Source organism: Pseudophryne corroboree, chromosome 11, assembly GCF_028390025.1.
Source record: "Pseudophryne corroboree isolate aPseCor3 chromosome 11, aPseCor3.hap2, whole genome shotgun sequence".
NCBI lineage: Eukaryota > Metazoa > Chordata > Amphibia > Anura > Myobatrachidae > Pseudophryne > Pseudophryne corroboree.
Window position 1 is genome coordinate 200,542,545 of NC_086454.1, and position 20,268 is coordinate 200,562,812.

Sequence of the window (20,268 nt, forward strand, 5' to 3'; positions counted from 1 at the left end):
CTTTACCCTCATCCAGATTGTTTATACCAATTCACATATACATATTTATGTAATCTGTGTGAAAATTCAATAAAAATTTAATATTAAAATAAAAATAAACGAGAACTCGTTCATATCGTGCAGTGTGGAGGCACCAACGATTAACGAAGTGCGGCCCCATGCTCGTCAATCGTTGGTACCCCGTCGCTTATGCATGCAGGCCAATATGGACGAGATTGTCCATATTAGCATGCAGTGCTATGGAGCCGGGTGACGGGGAAAGTGAAGAAACTTCACTCCCCCATCAACTCCCCCTGCTGCCATGTTGCCCGTCGGCCGTATCCGCCGTCGGGCAGCTCGGCGGCGGATCAGTATGTGTGTAGGGCCCATTACTGCAAGTTGGTAATGTTACATTGTACCTACTGTCTCTCTCTGACCCTGCTCTCTCTCTCTCTGTCCCTACTGTCTCTGACCCTTCTCTCTCTCTTTCTATGACCCTGCTCTCTCTCTGTCCCTACTGTCTCTGACTCTGCTCTCTCTCTCTCTCTCTGTCCCTGCTCTCTCTATCCTTACCTTCTCTCTCTGACCCTGCTCTCTTTCTCTCTGTCCCTGCTGTCTCTCTCTGACCCTGCTTTCTCTCTCCGTCCCTGCTATCTCTCACTCTCTGTGTCCCTGCTGTCTCTCTCGCTCTGTCCCCGCTGCCTCTCTCTCTCTCTCTGACCCTGCTGTCTCTCCCTGACCCTGATGTCTCTCTCTATATGCCTGATGTCTCTCTCTCTGCTGTCTCTCTCTGACCCTGTTGTCTCTCTCTCTCTGTACCTGCTGTCTCTCTCTGTGCCTGATCTCTCTCTCTCTCTGTCCCTGCTATCTTTCTCTCTGTTCCTACTGTCTCTCTCTCTCTGTCCCTGTCTGCCACTTTATATCCCTGCTATCTCTCTCTGTCTCTCTCACATCACCCGTGTGCCAAGCTGTGTCAGGGGAAGAAGAACTTCGGTGAAGCTGCATACCCACAGAATGGAGGTCACCACACAGTCTGGCGACTGCTGACAGCTGCCTGTCCCTGGCAGAGGAGAGCGATCCAGTCACAGAAGCCTTAGATTTCAGGTGAGTATATTTTTTTATCCGGCTTTTTTAATGTATTTTTTCTCTGCTCTTCCTCTTCCACCCATGTCATCTGCTCTGTTCCTGGTCATCCCACAGCCTGTCATGACACTCCCACTAACCCCACTCACAGCCTGTCACCCCATATCCACTACCCCCACTTACAGCCTGTCACCACGAACCCTCTACACCCCCTTCTCGCTCACAGTCTGTCGCCCCACTCCTATTGAACCCAATCAGAGCCTGTCACCCCATTTCCGATACCCCCACTCACAGCCTGTCACCCCACACCCGCTACCCCCCTTATCACTCACAGCCTCTCACCCATTGTCACCACTAATAGCTGCCTCTCTCTCTCTCTCTGTCCCTACTGTATGTTCCTCCTGCCTTTGTTCCTACTGTATGTTACTGCTGCCTCTGTGTCCCTACATCCCTGCTGCTTCTGTCCATACTTCCCTGTAGCCTCTCTCTGTCCATACATCCCTGCTGCATCTCTTTCTCTGTCCCTACGTCCCTGCTGCCTCTCTCTCTGTCCATATGTTCCTGCTGCCTCTCTGGCAATACATCCCTGCTGCCTCTCTCTGTCCATACATCCCTGCTGCCTCTCTTTCTGTCCTTACGTCCCTCTCTTTCTGTCACTACGTCCCTGCTCCCTCTGTCCCTACATCCCTGCTCCCTCTTTCTTTCTGTCCCTGCTGCCGCTATATCTCTGTCTCTACGTTCCTGCTTCCTCTCTATCTCTGTCCCTATGTCCCTGCTGCCTCTCTCTTTCTCTACGTCCCTGCTGTCTCTGTGTCCCTACATTTCTTGTGCCTCTGTCCCTGGTGCCTCTCTCTGTCCCTACATCCCTGCTGCCTTTGTTCCTACTGTATGTTACTGCTGCCTCTCTCTGTCCCGGACGCTACTCTCTATCCATGCTGCTATGTCCCTGCTGTCACTCTGTGTCCCTGCTGCCACTCTTTCTGTCTCTATGCCCCTGCTGTCACTCTCTCTGTCTCTATCTCTCTGCTAGCACTTTTTGTGTCTTGGTACCTGCTGCCACTCTCTATGTGTCTGGGTTCCTGCTGCCTCTCTCTCTCTGGATCTCTGGTGCCACACTCTCTCTCTCACTCTGGGTTCCTGCTGTCACACCCTGGGGTATATTTACAAAGATTCGTGTTTTGGCCGTTTTGAAGGGTGTTTGAACTCGAATGGTATCGGGTGCATTTTACTGCAACTTTTTGAATCCTAATACGATCATTCACTAAGCTGCTGAGTTTTGCACAATCGTTTTTTCCGATGTCGATGTGATTCGTAATATCAGGCAGTGTTTTACGGGAGTGATAAGTAAAACACTGCCTGACAAAACACAAGGAATCCCGGCCGGATCTGTGAGATCCGTGCAGGGCTTCATTGTGTACCTTAAAAAGTTATTTAAAGTCTTAAAATATCTGAAAAAAATTGCGTGGGGTCCCCCCTCCTAAGCACAACCAGCCTCGGGCTCTTTGAGCCGGTCCTGGTTGAAAAAATATGGGGGAAAAAATGACAGGGGATCCCCCATATTTAATCAACCAGCACCGGGCTCTGCACCTGGTCCTGGTTCCAAAAATACGGGGGACAAAAAGCGTAGGGGTCCCCCGTATTTTTGAAACCAGCACCGGGCTCCACTAGCCAGGTACATAATGCCACAGCCAGGGGACACTTTTATACTGGTCCCGGTGGCCCTGGCATTACATACCCAACTAGTCACCCCTGGCCGGGGTACCCTGGAGGAGTGGGAACCCCTTAAATCAAGGGGTCCCCCCTCCAGCCACCCAAGGGCCATGAGTGAAGCCCGAGGCTGTCCCCCCCCATCCAAGGGCGGCGAATGGGGGGCTGATAGCCTTGTGAAAAAATGTGAATATTGTTTTTAGTAGCAGTACTACAAGTCCCAGCAAGCCTCCCCCGCAAGCTGGTACTTGGAGAACCACAAGTACCAGCATGCGGTGGAAAACCGGGCCCGCTGGTACCTGTAGTACTACTACTAAAGAAATACCCCCAAAAAAACAGGACACACACACCGTGAAAGTATAAGTTTATTACATACATGCACACCTCCATACATGCATACTTACCTATGTTCCCACGAGGCTCGGTCCTCTTCTCCATGTAGAATCCTTGGGGTACCTGTGAAAAAAAATTATACTCACATAATCCAGTGTAGAATCCGACCTTTGAGTAATCCACGTACTTGGCAAAAAAATAAAACGGAAACCCGACCACGCACTGAAAGGGGTCCCATGTTTACACATGGGACCCCTTTCCCCGACTGCCAGGACCCCCCCCGACTCCTGTCAAAGAGGGTCCCTTCAGCCAATCAGGGAGCGCCATGTCGTGGCACTCTCCTGATTGGCTGTGTGCTCCTGTAGTGTCTGTCAGGCAGCACACGGCACAGATACAATGTAGCGCCTATGCGCTCCATTGTAGCCAATGGTGGGAACTTTGCGGTCAGAGGTTGACCGAAAGTAACCTCACCGCTGACCGCAAAGTTCCCATGTGTGGCATAATGTGTGTATTGAATACTACTACCATGTGGCATGATGTGTATAATGGGTACTACTGCTGTGTGGCGTAACGTGCAAATGGGGTACTACTATGTGGTATAACATGTACATTTACATCCCTGGCTTAAATAGTAAAAAAAAAAAAGCCCCAGGCAAGTTTTTTTTTTTTTTTATATATATTCCATTCTGAAAGCCGTTTTATAGCAACCAACCAGTTTATATATCTTTAGAAGATTTAAATAATGCTTTTATAGATTTTTTTTTTTTTGGGAAGGGGGGAGCGCCGTTTTTCATCTTGCTCCAAAAAGCCTAGTTACGCCTCTACAGACAACATACAGTACAAAGAAGAGACATAGCAGCGGGGGGCGGAGGCAGCGCTGGGAGATAAGCTCATCTCCACGCCACCTTTCCCTTTGTAGTGAACGGGTCCCGGGTCACATCGACCCGGGAAACCGTTCACGCTGCCACTGACCCAGTATTTAACCCAGGAATAACACTGCTTTATTCCCAGGTTGAATTACTGGGTCAGGGGACCCGGTAAATTCTGCCATGGCCCTTTCATACCGCACACCATCCCGTGTCGACCCGGGTCGATATTGAGTTATTTGTGCGGTGTGAATGGGGTATAATAAAGCTGATCCATTACTGCAGGTCCATTGACTAAGTCTTCTTGTCTGGATACATGGATGGAGGGTTAATGTAGATCTGTTTTGAGGGGGCAGGGTGGTTATAACGGTATGTATATGCTTCTGTATAGTGTTGGTTATATAGCTAGTTATGTATATGTTATGCAGGTTGCTATGTACTGTTAATTATGTATATGCTATGTACATTCTATGTATACTTGGGTATTTTATATGTTATGTCCATTCTGTGTTTAGTTTTGTATATAGTATGTATATGCTATGTTTAGTTGTCAATGTTTCTGCTATGCACATGCTGTGGGTGGAATGTACTAAAATGAAAATGCAGAAATAACCCGGTTTTCAGGGGTTTTACCAAATTTTCATATGTTTCATGTGTCCGCCACGCAGGTTAACGCCAGCTTTCGCTAGCATTATCCTGTAGAAACCTATGGGGCGTCTTCCGCAATGCCATGTGGGAGTGTTCTCTCACGGAACTCTCCCAGCATCCCCCACGGCCGCCACCTGTCTGTGCATGTGCAGACGGACTACCGGGTCATAGATTCAAACATTCAGGAGTGAATCGTAAAGAAGAGCTCTTATTGGGAGAGCTGTCCTTTGCGATACTAATCACATATGTTAGTACATATGCGATTAGTATCAATGCGGTAGGTGACGGGATGTACTGTGATCCTTTGGTAACTGCCCTGTGTCAGGTTTTTTAGGGGTATGCCAAGTATATGCTATGTATTGTTGATTATTTATAGGCTATGTGTAGTTGATTATGAGTATGCTATGTATGGAGATTGAGGGGTATTCTGTACTGAAAATCGGCTATTCTGTAATAGTGGGAGGAAGGTTATTTAATGCTAAGCTGCTTAAACAACATGGACTGTGTGATGCAGCTTGAGAACCACTGTAACAGAATATAGCATGAAGTAGCTATAATTGCCTTACAATGTATTTAGTGAGAGTGCAGAGGATTAAATGTCACCCCAGTTTTAAATTCTTAATTACTTCTGTCTGCTACAACACAATACTTTCTAAACTTTTTAATGTGTTACATCCAGCTAATATAACATGCTCTGCCTTTTGTTAGTGTAACGCCATGTACATTACATTTTGAAGTATTAATCCCGCCTACTTTGGTATTGGCTCCACCGACAGTTGATTCGGTGCCGTCCACATGAGGCCACTTTTAGAAATTTTTCCAGGGCCACTTTTGATTCCCAATCCGCCCCTGATCCCACCCATAGCATCTTCTCTGGCAGCCATTGGCGGTATTGAGGAGTTTGTGACAGCTGGGAGCAGATATCCAGTTACAGCCTGTGGGAATTTGTTTGGAATCACGTGGTAACCAGCCCACACTGGTTGCCATCTAGTACGAGCATTACCTTTTTAATGTTTTTATATTATGAAAAAAACTTTTAATCTGTTTTTATTGTAACAATACAGACTCATAACAGGTTGTAAACATTTCTGGGTAACAATCAAAGCGAGATGATGTGTCAACATGAGCGTACATATATTGGTAATCGCATATTCCATACAATTATAGTCTGCATTAACATTTTGGGTTGAGAAAGTGAAATAAAGAATAGGTGTATAATATGAGAAAAGAGAAAGAAAACATCACAAAGGTGAGGTGACTGTACCGAGTATGTTGTGGTGAGGAGAGTAGGACATGTGCAGTGTTTCAATGGTTAAGTTTATTCGTCTAGGACCCTATACAGGTTGAGTCAGGGAGATATTTCCGTCTTCTGCTCTATTTTACAGAGGAAATGTAAGTCTTATATGAGTCCGATGGAAAAAAAAAAAAACTTTTAATTAAATACAGATTTACACTATGGAGCAATCCCTTCATGTGCTTTTTTAAAAACAGATAATTAACCGAGGGATTATGGATAGAGACAGAATGAAGCTGTGGCCCGGAACAGTGGGGCGTTGGTGATTTTCCTACTCTTACATCAGTGGACTTGTGATTCCAGCAGTATATAAATATTATTTCATATAATCGGTGTCTTTACACACACGCTCACGCGCACACACACACACACACACACACACACACACACACACACACACACACACACACACACACACTTATTCATGTACAGTATGTTATATTAAGCACCACATGCCACTATAAAACACAGAGTGAAGTTAGCACAGAGCATTTCCAGTCCAGTGTAACAGCACAGCAGTAGATTGGAGCACAGAAGCTGCACAATTATGTGTCTAAGATCATGCATACAGGAGCTACATCCATAATAGGGTTTATCAAGTTAAAGGGTGCAGAGAAATATACAATCTTGAAGTTTGATATGGAAATGCAATTTAAGCATGAGAGATTGTGGAAAGTGACAGTATATCCTGATGACAGTCCAAACCCAGATGATGTAGAGAGGGTATTGGGGACTACTGGCTTAAGTGAAGAGCAACATGTGTACTCTATAATACATGGGAAGATGTCAGCAAAAGATATGTGGACAGACATGCAGGCTGCATACCAAGATGGAGGTCTCATGAGAAAGTTGTGTGATTGCAGCAGTATGAGTGATAATCAGTGCTGAAAGTAGGGTGGTATTGAGTACCGTTAAGAAATATGGTGGTGGTACTCGGTACCACCAGCCCACCACTGAGGCATAATTTATAAGGGGTATTTTTGTGTGGGGGACATGAAATAATGTCAGTGGCATAAATGTGTCTGGCATATTATGTAATTACGGTGTGTGGCATAATGTGTAATGGGCATTACAGTGTGTGGTGTAATGGGTAATAAGCATTACGGTGTTTGGCATAATGTGTAAGGGGCATTAGGGTGTGTGGCATTTGGCCATGCCCCTATTGTCATGTAGCCACTCTCCTAGTTTCATGTGACCACACCCCCTCATGACAAGTGACCAGACCATTTTTACTATCGGTACCACTAAGAAAAGATTTCTACCTGCACAACTGGTGATAATCTAACATTGAATTGTTGTAGGCATAAGTACAGTATGTCCTATTTTTTTTCATAAGTGAAGATATGAGTTTATCTGAAATGTTGATACTTCAGTTTATATAATAAATATAATCAATAGAACTTGTATCTAGCACTTATCCTAATTGAAGACAGAGTAATATAATTGTAATATAAATAAAATCGACAAATACCATGTGCTAATACTTGGTCTCACAATCATTATAATACATTTTTCTATAGCTAGTATCTTCCTTAAAACATAGAATAAATTTGATATTCTCGAATTACGCATTTACAGGGCGTGTGATAGGTGATTCCAGCATTCGTGATGCCGGTGGTCACATGATCGACCACGGCATCCAGATTTTTCAAATGCCAACAGGGGAAGGGGAAGTAATCTACCCCTCCCCTAACCTGCCTCGGGTAGCAGCTAGGGCTAAAATAGTGGGGGATTGGGGCAATTGCTAGGGCTAAGACTCAGGGGGGGAGGTGGCTAGGGCTAAGCCCCTCTGTAGTGCCTAACCCTAACCCCCCCAGGCACTAACCTTAACGCTTACCCCAATTCTTGACTTCAGGGTGCCGGCAGTCAGGCGGTGCCGGCAGTCAGGGGGTTACAGTGGGATTCCTGTTAGTGTATGGTGCACTCTGTGCCTGTCTTCTTCCACATAGCAGTGGGTGTATCCCCTAGTGTTAATCCCCTTGTGTCAAGTGTCACTCAGCGGCGGAGCAATGTGATGTAAACCCCTGCTCCTCCATCTTAGAGAGACTAAGTCCTTAGAGTGAATGCAAGTGTGCAGAGCTGAGACCGGGAGTGAATCTCAGCTACAGAGACTACTGCGTTCTTTTGCATGTAATGCAGCTTTGGAGCTGACGCTGAGCCAGGTGCCGCATCTTCTCTACAGCGGGAGTCAGACTGCACGGCTGTGCAGTCCTCTGTCCCATACCACCGGGGACAACATCCTGATAAGTACCACTACCACTGTTGTTACCTTGTATAATATAAGGGGCCCAATTACCTATATCAATACTGCATCTGAGTCACCTGTGTGTTTACTGAATAAACCTGCATTACTGTTTAAGATCATTAAGTGTCTGGGCTGATATCACTGCACCAGGCAATCCAATACCCTCTGCCAACAGGTTATGGGACCAGTCCCGCACCCCAGAGCCGTGTGTGCCTGAAGATTAACCTCCGAATGATCTTGAATAATCACACAGATAAAGTTTAAAGTGTCATTTTATACAAGTGCAGAAAGGACGTATAACATAGGACACAGCATGAACTTTGCTAAGCTGAAAGGTTCAGAGAACTATGCTACATGGAAGTTTGCCATGGAGATGCAGCTTAAGCGGGAAAAGTTGTGGAATGTCACTATAGACCCAGGAGCAGGTCCAAACCCAGATGACATAGACAGAGCCATCAGGATGATAGGTTTAGCTGTGGAGCAGCATGTCTATTCAGCAGTCAGTTGGAAAGTGTCAGCTAAGGACATGTTGACAACCCTGCAAAATGCATATGAAGACACAGGTTTAATGAGATGGATAAGTTTAAAATGCATGCTATATGGGACGAAACTGAGTGCCTGCAAGGACATGAATTATTAAATTGATAAGTTATTGTCGATTGCTCAGCAGTTGGCATCTGTGGGGGCACAGGTGGATGAAGAAGAAGTGACAATGGCTATATTACAGAATCTGACGCAAGAATTAGATTTTTTGGTGGTTGCGTCAGTGTCAAATGACACTAAGCTGACAACGGAGTCTTTAAGGGCCAAGTTGCTGCATTTCTAAGAACGCATTCCTGTCGAGACCACAGTAGAGGGTTCCCCTTGATCATAAAGGTCACAAAGTCCAAAAAACACAAATTCAAATGTTTTGTATGTCACAAGATAGGACATAAAGCTTCAGATTACAGAATGAGAAATTCCAGTGGTGCGTAGAAGCAGCGTGACAAGCCAAATGAGTCAGCACTGAATGTTGCAGACAGTCACAGGATGGATTGCTGGTAAATGGACTCGGGGCCCCTAGACATATCAGATGCAATAAGCATTGGTTCAATTCTTTAACACTACAGGGATTGGAAATAAGGTCCTTACTGCATACAAACTGGGACAATCATAGTACATTTAAGAATTGGAGGAGAAACAGTTGTTACAGATATATGTGTTGTACGTGCCTGATTTAGGAAGTAATCTCACAGCGACCTAGAGAAAAAAGGCTATAAAGTCCAATTTCAGAAGGGCAAATGTATGGTGCAAAATAAAAGAGAGACTGTTATTACTTCAGCAACCCGGTGCAACCAACTATGTGTCCTGGACACTGAGGAGTGTACTGCAATGATGGCTACTGATGAAAAGCAGTCAATGGAGCTGTGACACAAACGCTTAAGTCATCTGGGATATGACAACGTCCAGAAACTGCTAGATGGAATGGTAACAGGGATCACCATGAGCAACACTGAAAGACCCATATGTGAGAGTTGCATAATAGGCAAGCAAACTGGCAACCATTTCAAAGTCAGTTGATAGAGCAGAGACACCGTTAGCTCTAGTGCACACCGACGTGTGTGGTCCAATGGAGGAAGAATCAATCAGTGGCTACAGGTATTTCATGGCTCTCATTGATGACGCCACAAGAATGACACACGTGTACTTCCTTAAAGAGAAGAGTGAAGTGGCCAACAAAATTGTGGACTACAAAAACCTGGTTGAGAATCAGACAGGTCTGAAACTAAAGATCCTGAGATCAGACAATGGCGGAGAGTATAATAACAAAGTCTTAGACACATTCCTTATGAAATATGGCATAAAGCATTAGCTGACAATTGCCTACACACTGGAACAGAATGGTGTGAGTGAGCGGGCAAACAGCACAATTGTTGAAAGAGCACAAACTACAGTATGCTAAGTGATGCTGGCCTGGAAAATAAGTCTTGGGCAGAAGCAGTATCTACTGCAGTATACCTAAAGAATCATGCACCTACTGTACAGTGGCTGTCAAAGGAAAAACGCCACTGGAGGCGTGGTCCAGGAAAAATCCAAGTGTCAGTCATGTTCGTGTCTTCAGGAGCAAAGCTTTTAAACATATACCAAAGGAGAAAAGGAGAAAGCTAGATCCAATATCCATAGAATGTATAATGCTCGGATACTGTGAAGAAAGCAAAGCATACAGACTTTGGGATGTTACAAGTAAACGTCTTCTTAAATCCAGAGATGTGGTATTCTATGAGACAGCACTACTAACTGGAGCAGTGGAGCAACAAGAAAATGTATCATTGGATGTACAGGCAGCAGAAAGCGTGTCTGAATCTGAGAGTGTCAAAGCGGACAACAAGTCAGGGAACAGAAGTTCCATGAGGAGCAACAAAGGTGTTCCAGCCAAGAAATACAGTGAGGAGTATGCAAACATAGCTTACGGTGAACGTCAAAACATACAGGAAGCAAAGTCAAGCAGTAATTGGACAGAGTGGAAGTCAGCAATTGATACAGAACTGTCAGCACTAAATGATAACAGTACATGGACTATGGTTGAAAGACCAAGTGACCGAAAAACAATTAAAAACAAGTGGATTTTCTGCAAGAAGTTGAATGCAGACAGGACAGTAGCTCATTACAAAGCCTGCCTTGTTGCCAAGGGATACACACAAAGGTATGGAATCGATAACAGAGAGATCTACCAGTCGCCAGGTGTAGCACCTTAAGGTTAGTGATTGCTGTTGCTACACTACATGACCTACTGTTATATCAACTAGATTTGATTCTGCATTCCTGAATGGAGAGTTAGTTGAGGAAATTTACATGGAGCTGCCTGAACACTATGATATGGATATATTCCAAACTGGGAAAGTTTGTCTCTTAAAGAAGTCACTATACAGCCTCAGGCAAACTGGCTTTTGCTGGTATGTAAAGTTGGATGCAGTGCTTCTAGAATTGAACTTTGTTAGGTCAGAGACTGATCACTGCCTATACCACAAAACTATCAAAGAAAAGTTGTTCATCATAGCTGTCTATGTGGATGATTTACTTTTGGCAGGTCAAGAATATCACATCACTGACATCAAGCACCAACTTAAACAAAGATTCAAGTTGAAAGATCTAGGCCCTGCAAATCATCTATTAGGTATGAAAATTGTACAAAACCTGCAAGAGGGAACTGTCACAATTGACCAACATGCATACATTGAGGCAATAATTTCCAAATACGAAATGACAGATGCAAAACCAGTAAGTTCTCCCATTGACAAAAGTACAAAGATGGTCAAAGCCATGTCACCAAGTAGCAAGGGGGAGATAGAAGAAATGCAAGAAATCCCTTATCAAAATGATATTGGTAGTTTGATGTATGCAAGTATTGGGACACGACCTGACATTACACATGCAGCGAGTCGGGCAAGCCAATTTGAAAATAATCCTGGGAGGCAACACTGGATTGCCTTAAAGAGAATATTAAGGTACCTCAAAGGTACAAGTTCACTAAAGCTGAGATTTACAAGATACCAGCTTAAAAGTATTCTGTGATGCCGACAGGGGATCAGATGAGGATAGATGTTCTTATACTGGATACCTGTTTGCACTGGCAGGTGCAGCCATAAGCTGGGCAAGTAGGAAACAACTAGAGATGAGCGGTTTCTAGAGCCGCTCATCTCTAGAAACAACCCGCAGTTGCTCTTTCTACAATAGAGGCAGAGTACATGGCGCTCACAGAAACTTCAAAAGAAGCACTTTGGATAAAAGAGACTTTATGTGAATTAGGTCTTCTTTACCACAGTGAGATCATCAACATAAAGTGTGATAACAAGGGAGCAATTGATCTTTCTTGTAGCACAAAGCATCATGGACTGTCTAAGCACATTGCTATAAGACATCACTTCATCCGTGAGTTGGTGGAAAACAAGTCCGACAATGTGGAATATGTTGCAAGTGAAGAAAGTATTGCCGACATGTTGACAAAAGGACTGTCATCACACTTGTTTACATGCATTCCTGATGGAATGTGGACTAGAATATGGTTAATGTTGATTTATTCTTACTGTTTTGCTTCACATTATGTTTTTTCGGTTACAGGAATGACTTTATTGATTTGTTTGATAAAATGTCATGTTCTTTAAATACTGTATGTGACCGGAGATAGTCTTAAGCGAGGGGGAGTGTTAGTGTATGGTGTGCTCTGTGCCTGTCTCCTTCTATATAGCAGTCTATGGGTGCATCCCCTAGTGTTAATCCCCTTGTGCCAAGTGTCACTCGGAGGCAGAGCTATGTGATGTAATTCCCTGCTCCTCCATCTTAGAAAGACTAAGTCCTTAGAGTGAATGCAAGCATGCAGAGCTGAGACCTGGAGTGGATCTCAGCTACAGAGACTTACAGTGATCCTTTGCATGTATCGCGGCTCCGGAGCTGACGCTGAGCCGGGTGCCCCATCTTCTCTACAGCGGGAGTCAGACTGCAGGGCTATGCAGTCCTCCGTCCCACATCCCCGGAGACAACTCCTGATACAGTAAGTACCGCTACCAATGCTGCTACCTTGTATGATATAAGGGGCCCAATTACCTATATCAATACTGCATCTGAGTCACCTGTGTGTTTACTGAAAAAACCTGCATTACTGTTTAAGATCATTAAGTGTGTGGGCAGTGTGTGGTCACTGCACCAGGCAATCCAATACACTCTGCCAACAATTCTGAGTGGTGGCGGGATTCCGACATCGGTCATCTGACCGCTGGCATCTACATGGCCGGTATGCTGATAGGTATAATGACACTATGGAAGGCTTTCTGTTAGTATCCATGGAGTGCTGGCAAGTTGGATACTATATAACTTGTGGCATGCCTCCCATTAATTTCACAATGATTCATTAGTTATAGGTTATTTTATTGCATATCTTCAGTTTTATTGTGATACTGTTGTTTACAGTTTTTAGTTGCAAGTTCAGGTAAGCTTACCTTTGTTTCTTTCTTACCTCAGAAATGCTCCTGCTCTCGCTGGGCTTTGGTGCATCTCAAGAAGGGGAAAGGAAAAGAGGCCGGATAATTGTGATGGGAGATCTGTGAGCTTGTGACCATCCCCTGCACCCAGTGGATGATGAAGAGATTTTGACAACAAAGCTACAAAACTTGTCTGAGTTTGATTTTCTAGTTGTGGCATTGAAGGTAAACACAACAAAAGTAACTACAGACACAGGGCCTAATTCATATCTGATCGCTGGGCTGCGTTTTTTGCTTTCCTGCGATCAGTCGCCACCTACAGGAGGACTGTATTTTTGCTGTGCAAGTGTGTTTGTGCAGTCTCTGCGCAGCCCAGGACTTACTCTTCCAGTGCGATTAAATCCTGCTGATCGGGGGTCGGAGCTGACATCGGACACCCTCCCTGAAAATGCTTGAGCCCGTCTGCATTTTTCCGGACACTCCCTGAAAACTGTCAGTTGCCAACCACAAATGGCCTCTTTCTGTCAATTGCAAACGCCTGTGCGAATGTATTCTTCGCATCATCCCGTCGCTGACCGCCAATGCCCGTTGTAGCCGTCCGACAAGCCTGCGCATTGCGGCTCAGACTTATGCGCAGTTCAGATCTGATCGCCCGCTGCACAAAAATGCAGAGCAACGATCAGTTCTGAATGACCCCCACAGTAAGACCAATGTTACTACAGTTCCAAGAATGTGTTCCCAGTGACTGAATTGCTGAGAGTAATGCATTACATACAAAGACCAAAAAAATCAGGTAATTCAATTTCGAGTGCTACAACAGATAGGTCACTAAGCATTTGAGTGCAAGTAAAGAAATGTGAATCCTATGCAAAGTAAGAAATGCAATGGCAGTACATCGATTCGGTTGCAACAAGGCATTTCAGCCACAATGAGGAGTGGTTCACCACATTAACCAAATGTGAACGTATCACAATCAAAGGGATTGGCAATCAAGTACTTACAGCTGCTAAAGTTGGAATAACTAAAGCCTGCTTGAGAGTTGGAACAAGGACAAAGGGGGTCAATCTGAGTTGATCGCTCGCTGCCATTTTTCGCATCACAGCGAACAGGTTACTACTGCGCATGCGTATGCACTGCATTGCACAGACGCGTTGTACGGGTACAAAGTGTATCGTTGCTGGGTGATGGATTTAATGAAAAATTCATTCCAACAGCCGATCACAAGGAGATTGACAGGAAGAGGGCGTTTGTGGGTGTCAACTGACCACTTTCAGGGAGTGTTTGCAAAAATGCAGGCATGTCCAAGCGTTTGCAGGGCGGGTGTCTGACATCAATTCCGGCACCAAAAAGACTGAAGTGATCGCAAGGGCTTAGTAACTCCAGAGCTACTCAGAAACGGCAAAAATTTTTTTCGTCCCGCTCAGCTGCACACGCATTCACACACTTGCAAAGTGAAAATACACTCCCCCGTGGGCGGTGACTTTGCGTTTGCACGGCTTCTAAAAGTAGCTAGCGAGCGATCAACTCGGAATGACCCCCAAAATTTGCAGATATATAAGACCTGCTTTATGTACCAGAGATGGGGACACATCTCATAGCCATCAGTGTCTTAGAACAGAGCAGCCACAGTGATCAGTGGTGCAAAGTAGAAGATGGACAATCATAGCTACAGGCAGAAGGTGTCAGCAATTTTACGCCCTTGATACACAGCACTGTTGCACGATGATGACAGTGAATCACAGTCACTGGAACTCTGGCATAAAAGATTTGGTCACCTTGGATACAAAAGTGTTCAAAAGCTACAGAATGGCATGGTCACATGTATGTTAGTGACTAATCAGAGAAACCCATATGTGAGAGCTGCATATTAGGAAAACAAAGTTGTCAGACATTTCTGAACTCAGTAAGCAGAGCACTTGAAATACATATTGTACATACAGATGTGTGTGCTTCTATTTTAAATTGTCAGTAAGTGGATTCAGATACTTTGTGATGTTCATAGATGACTCATGTAATTCCTCAGAGAGAAATCTGTAGTAGCAAAGAAGATTGCAGACTACAAGAGACAAATCAAACTGGTTATAGATTTAAGACTCTGATATCTGATAATGGTGTTGAGAGAGGTGCAATTATTCTTAAGAAAATATGGAGTAGAGCATCAGTTGACCATTGCCTATACTCCTGAGCAAAACAATGTAAGTGGACGAGTGAACCATACACTGGTGGAGAAAGCAAGATGTATGCTGAATAATGCAGGCCTAGACAAACAGTTTTGGGTGGAAGATGTGTCCACCGCAGTATATCTCAAAAACGCTCTCCTACAGTTGCCCTAAAGGACATACCACCTATTGAAGCTGGTCAATGAGAAAACCAAATGTAAAGCCTCTCAACATTTATGGAAGTGTACGTGCACACAATGTACTGTACCAAAAGAAAGAAGATGCAAGATGAAATGCATCATGTTTTGCTATTGGTTGAAAATAAAGGCTACAGATTGTGGAATCTTATCAAGTCTAGTGATATCATATTCAAAGAAACAGCACAAGTCACAGAAAATTTTGAATTGATATGCAGAATAAGTTTGTGTTCCTGGAGATGTATTGAACCAGAGACTACCAGTGTGGAAGTCAAGCCATCTAAGAGGTATCATGAAGAATTTGCAAATACTTTATTACACTCAGTGAGCCACTGGACATTCAATAAACTGGTCTGAATGGAAGTCGATATACAAAGAGATGGAATCGCTTGTTTACAATCATACAAGGATGATAGTCCAGAGACTGAGCCACTGTAAACCAGTTAAGAGCAAATGGATGTTATGCAGAAAAATTAAGGCATATGGGAGCATTGCACACTACAAGGCCCATTTAGTCGCAGAAAGAACATATTGGACATGGATTCAAAATGAAAGCCTTGGGTCCAGCACACTATTTATTAGCCCTGAAGATCAAGCAAGATCTGAAAAAGATACAATGTTCGTTGACCAGCAGAAAATACATTAAGAATAAACTAGAGAAGTATGGGATGTTGGATGCCAAGCCTCTTGATACTCCTATCGACAAAAGTATTACATTGGCTAAAGATATGTCACTCAGATATGAGAAAGAGGCTGAAGATATGAAAAATGCCCCTTATAAAATGCCATCAGGCATTTGATGTATGCAATTGTCGGGACACAACCTGATGTCACACATGGGTCGAGATGTAATGGGAGCCAATGATGCCGTCCGGGAAATTATAGCAACACATCAGACACTACAAATGTGCATCTATTTCCTGTAACTCAGAAATGTAATGACGTGCGTCTATTTCCCGGCTTCTGCGTATCGGTTCCGAGTTGTCGAGGTATTTATATAGGCACGCTGCATAACATTTTAAACAGCAGGAGCTGCTTGTGTGTCCTATTCACATCACTTCATTTTAAAACGCAGAAGCAGCTCCTGTTGTAGAAAATAATATGCAGCATGCCTATCTGCATACAAAATGTTATGTTACAGTGTATTTCAGCCAAACACTGGGGGTACAAGTGGGGGTACTGATGTTAAAACAATTGTTATAGGCACATGCTACAAACAGCCGGATGTCAGCATAAGAGAGAACAAATCTTGCAGCAAATTGAAAAGCTGCTGGATTTGGGGACATCCTAGTGATTGGGGATTTTAATTATCCTGATATAAATTGAAGTAATGATTCATGTGTAAAAGCTAGGGGTAACAGGTTCTTAAATACGTTAAAGGATCACTACCTGTCTCAATTAGTCGAGGACCCGTCTAGAGGTAATATTACTCTGGATCTAGTAATTACCAATAATGTGGACATTATATCAAACACTAAAGTTGGGGGGACCTTGGGAAACAGTGATCACTATATGATCACATTTGACATCAGATTCAAGAAACATAGCTACAAGGTAGCAATCAAAACATTTAACTTTCGAAAAGCTAACTTTAGTATGCTGAGATGTGCACTAAATGACATTGACTGGGAAGTTTTGTTTCATAGTAAGAATACTACGGAAATGTGGGAGGCTTTAAAAGGGTTGCTTGATAGCAACATTCGCAAATTCATTCCCATGGCCAGTAAACGCAGGAGTTCTAAAATCAAACCGATGTGGCTTAATAAGACGGTCAAGGAAGAAATGGTTAAAAAGAGGCGTCCTGTCAAAGCATTTAAATCTATTGGAATGGTTGAGTCATTCCAGTACTACAAGGAATGCAATAAAAGATGCAAAAAAGTAATAAGGGCAGCTAAAATAGATAACGAAAAGCAAATCGCTATAGAGAGTAAAATCAATCCTAAAAGTTTTTTAAATACATAAACAGTAAAAGGTTAAAAAAGGAGAATGTAGGTCCAATAAAAGATGAATTGGGAGTCTTGATTAATGATGACAAAATAAAAGCATAAATACTAAACAAATTTTTTTCATCAGTGTTCACCAGAGAAGAACAGACGGGAGTAGTCCATAACGACAGTGATGATAATGACACGTGGCTAGATACTTGCTTAAGTGAGGATGTAGTCCTTGAGAGACTAAGCAAAATTAAGATAAATAAATCACCGGGCCCAGATGGACTTCATCCGAGGGTTCTTATGGAGCTTAAGTCACAACTAGCAAGACCCCTATACTTGAGCTTCTATAGTTCAATTCGATCAGGCATGGTACCAAAAGATTGGCGTATAGCGGAGATAGTGCCATTATTTAAAAAGGGAAGTAAAAATCATCCTGGTAACTACAGACCAATTAGTTTGACATCTATTGTGGGGAAAATATTGGAAGGAATTTTAAGAGATAGAATAGAGGATTATCTGTAGACTGCTAACATTATTAGCATAAACCAACATAGGTTTGTGAGGGACAGATCATGCCAAACTAACTTAATTAGTTTCTACGAGGAAGTGAGCGACAATCTTGACCAGGGGAAAGCTGTGGATGTGGTCTATTTAGATTTTGCAAAAGCCTTCGATACAGTGCCGCACAGGAGACTGATTGTCAAATTAATGGAGCTTGGCTTAGGAAAAACTATTTGTACATGGATAAGTAATTGGCTGGATAACAGGGAACAGCGAGTAGTGGCCAATGGGATGTTCTCCAACTGGGCAACAGTAGTCAGCGGAATACCACAAGGGTTTGTACTAGGGTCACTATTGTTCAATATATTTATTAATGACATAGGAACAGGCCTGGAAAGCACAGTGTCAATCTTTGCTGATGATACTAAACTGTGTAGGGTAATTCATTCAGAAATCGATGTGGAGTCTACAGAATGACTTATTTAAACTTGAAATTTGGGCATCCAAATGGAGAATGAGGTTTAATATAGAAAAATGCAAAGTTGTGCATTTTGGGACAAAGAATAAACTAGCATCCTACACATTAAATGGGGAAAATCTAGGGGTAACATTAGTGGAAAAAGACTTGGGGGTACTCATAGATAATAAGCTTAATAACAGTACACAATGTCAAAGTGCAACCAAGAAGGCAAGTAAGGTGCTAGCGTGCATAAAATGGGGAATTGAGGCAAGGGACAAGAGTGTAATCCTGCCACTGCACAAATCATTGTTCAGTTTTGGGCACCGCATTATAAAAAAGATATCTGGGAAATTGAAAGAGTTCAAAGGCGAGCTACTAAATTGATTAAAGGGCTAGAGGCACTGGATTACGAAGAAAGACTTACTAGATTGAATATGTATACTCTAGAAAAGAGGTGTCACTAGAAAAGAGGAGACACTGTTAATATCTTCAAATATGTAAAGCGACAATACAAGGAGTTATCAAGGGATATGTTCAATAAAAAAAACTCTGTATAGGACACGTGGACACTCACTGAGGCTAGAGGAGAAACAATTCCGCACACAACGTAGGAAAGGGTTCTTCACAGTTAGGGCAATAAAGATTTGGAACTCCCTGCCAAAGAAGGTGGTAATGGCAGACTCGGTAAATACATTCAAAAACGGATTGGATAAATTTCTAACTAAAAAAAATATCCAAAGTTACAGCATTTAAAAAATTTGTTGACATTGACAAACTGGGAGGTACAGGAATTATAGTTGTTAATTAATTCTTTACTTCAGTAGGTACATGATAGTGAGCTCAGCTTAATACAGAATACAGGTTGAATCCGATGGGCATTTTGCCTCTTTTCAACCTCATTAACTATGTTGCTGTGTTACTGTAACATAACATACTGTAGGTTCAGTTGCAATTACATACAGTATATGTACAAAAGGGGGGTGAATGGCGCTCGTGTGTCTGGATATTTTGTGTGGGCTGCAACCTATGGATGAAGCACCTCCAAGAATACTTCACGTAGACAATAATGATAACGGGTTTTCACAGGTGCGCCTGATGTCTATGGTGTGTGTAACGAGGTGTATAATGGTTTGAATCCTAAAACAATATGCAGTTTGATACCCTTAACACAATGAGTAACGTGATACTGATAATGAAAGATACAATAAACAGTAATATATTGAAAGATTCTGTTTTTATTCTATAATGAATAATAGATGCTAGGAGTGTTATAAAAAGAAAAAAGAAAAAAGAAAAAAAGGGGGGGGGGAGGGGGGGGGTTGGGAAAAGTGTGTATGAGGATATTCCTCTGCTGTCAGAATCAGCGATGGAGTTCCTTGTTATAGAGGTGGAAATTTTTCTAAAAATGCAGGTCACTTTAGAATGGTGGCGTCCCACCTCTGAGTGAATTGTTAATATGTGCAAGGCGAATGTCCAGAGCTTCAGGTGAAGTATTCTAATGTCTTTGGATCGGAAAAAAAGAGGAGAAAAAGAAAAAGGACCAAGAAAAATATGTGGGGTACCCCTGGGTTGCCGCTGGCGATGAGGGGTCAGGGTATGGTGAGTGCTAAGGTAGTTAGGACTCCGGACAGGCTGTGCCCCTCTAAGCCCTGGGTCACCCTGATGTCGCTCTAATGAGCGCAACACGGTGCCCTGGACAGAAGGGAAACAGTCATGAGTCTTGGAGAGAGAGGTAGGGGCTGCTTCTAGCACAGTTAGTGCTGTCCGCCGCGCCTTCTCCTCTCCTACAGAGTCCCTTACCTTTTAGCTTCGGCTCCGTCTCCTTGACCCTCCGCCAGCGGTCTTCTCCGTGTCGGTCGCGGCCCGGCGTTCTCCTGCACTTCTGGGCTGGTCTAACCACGTGACCA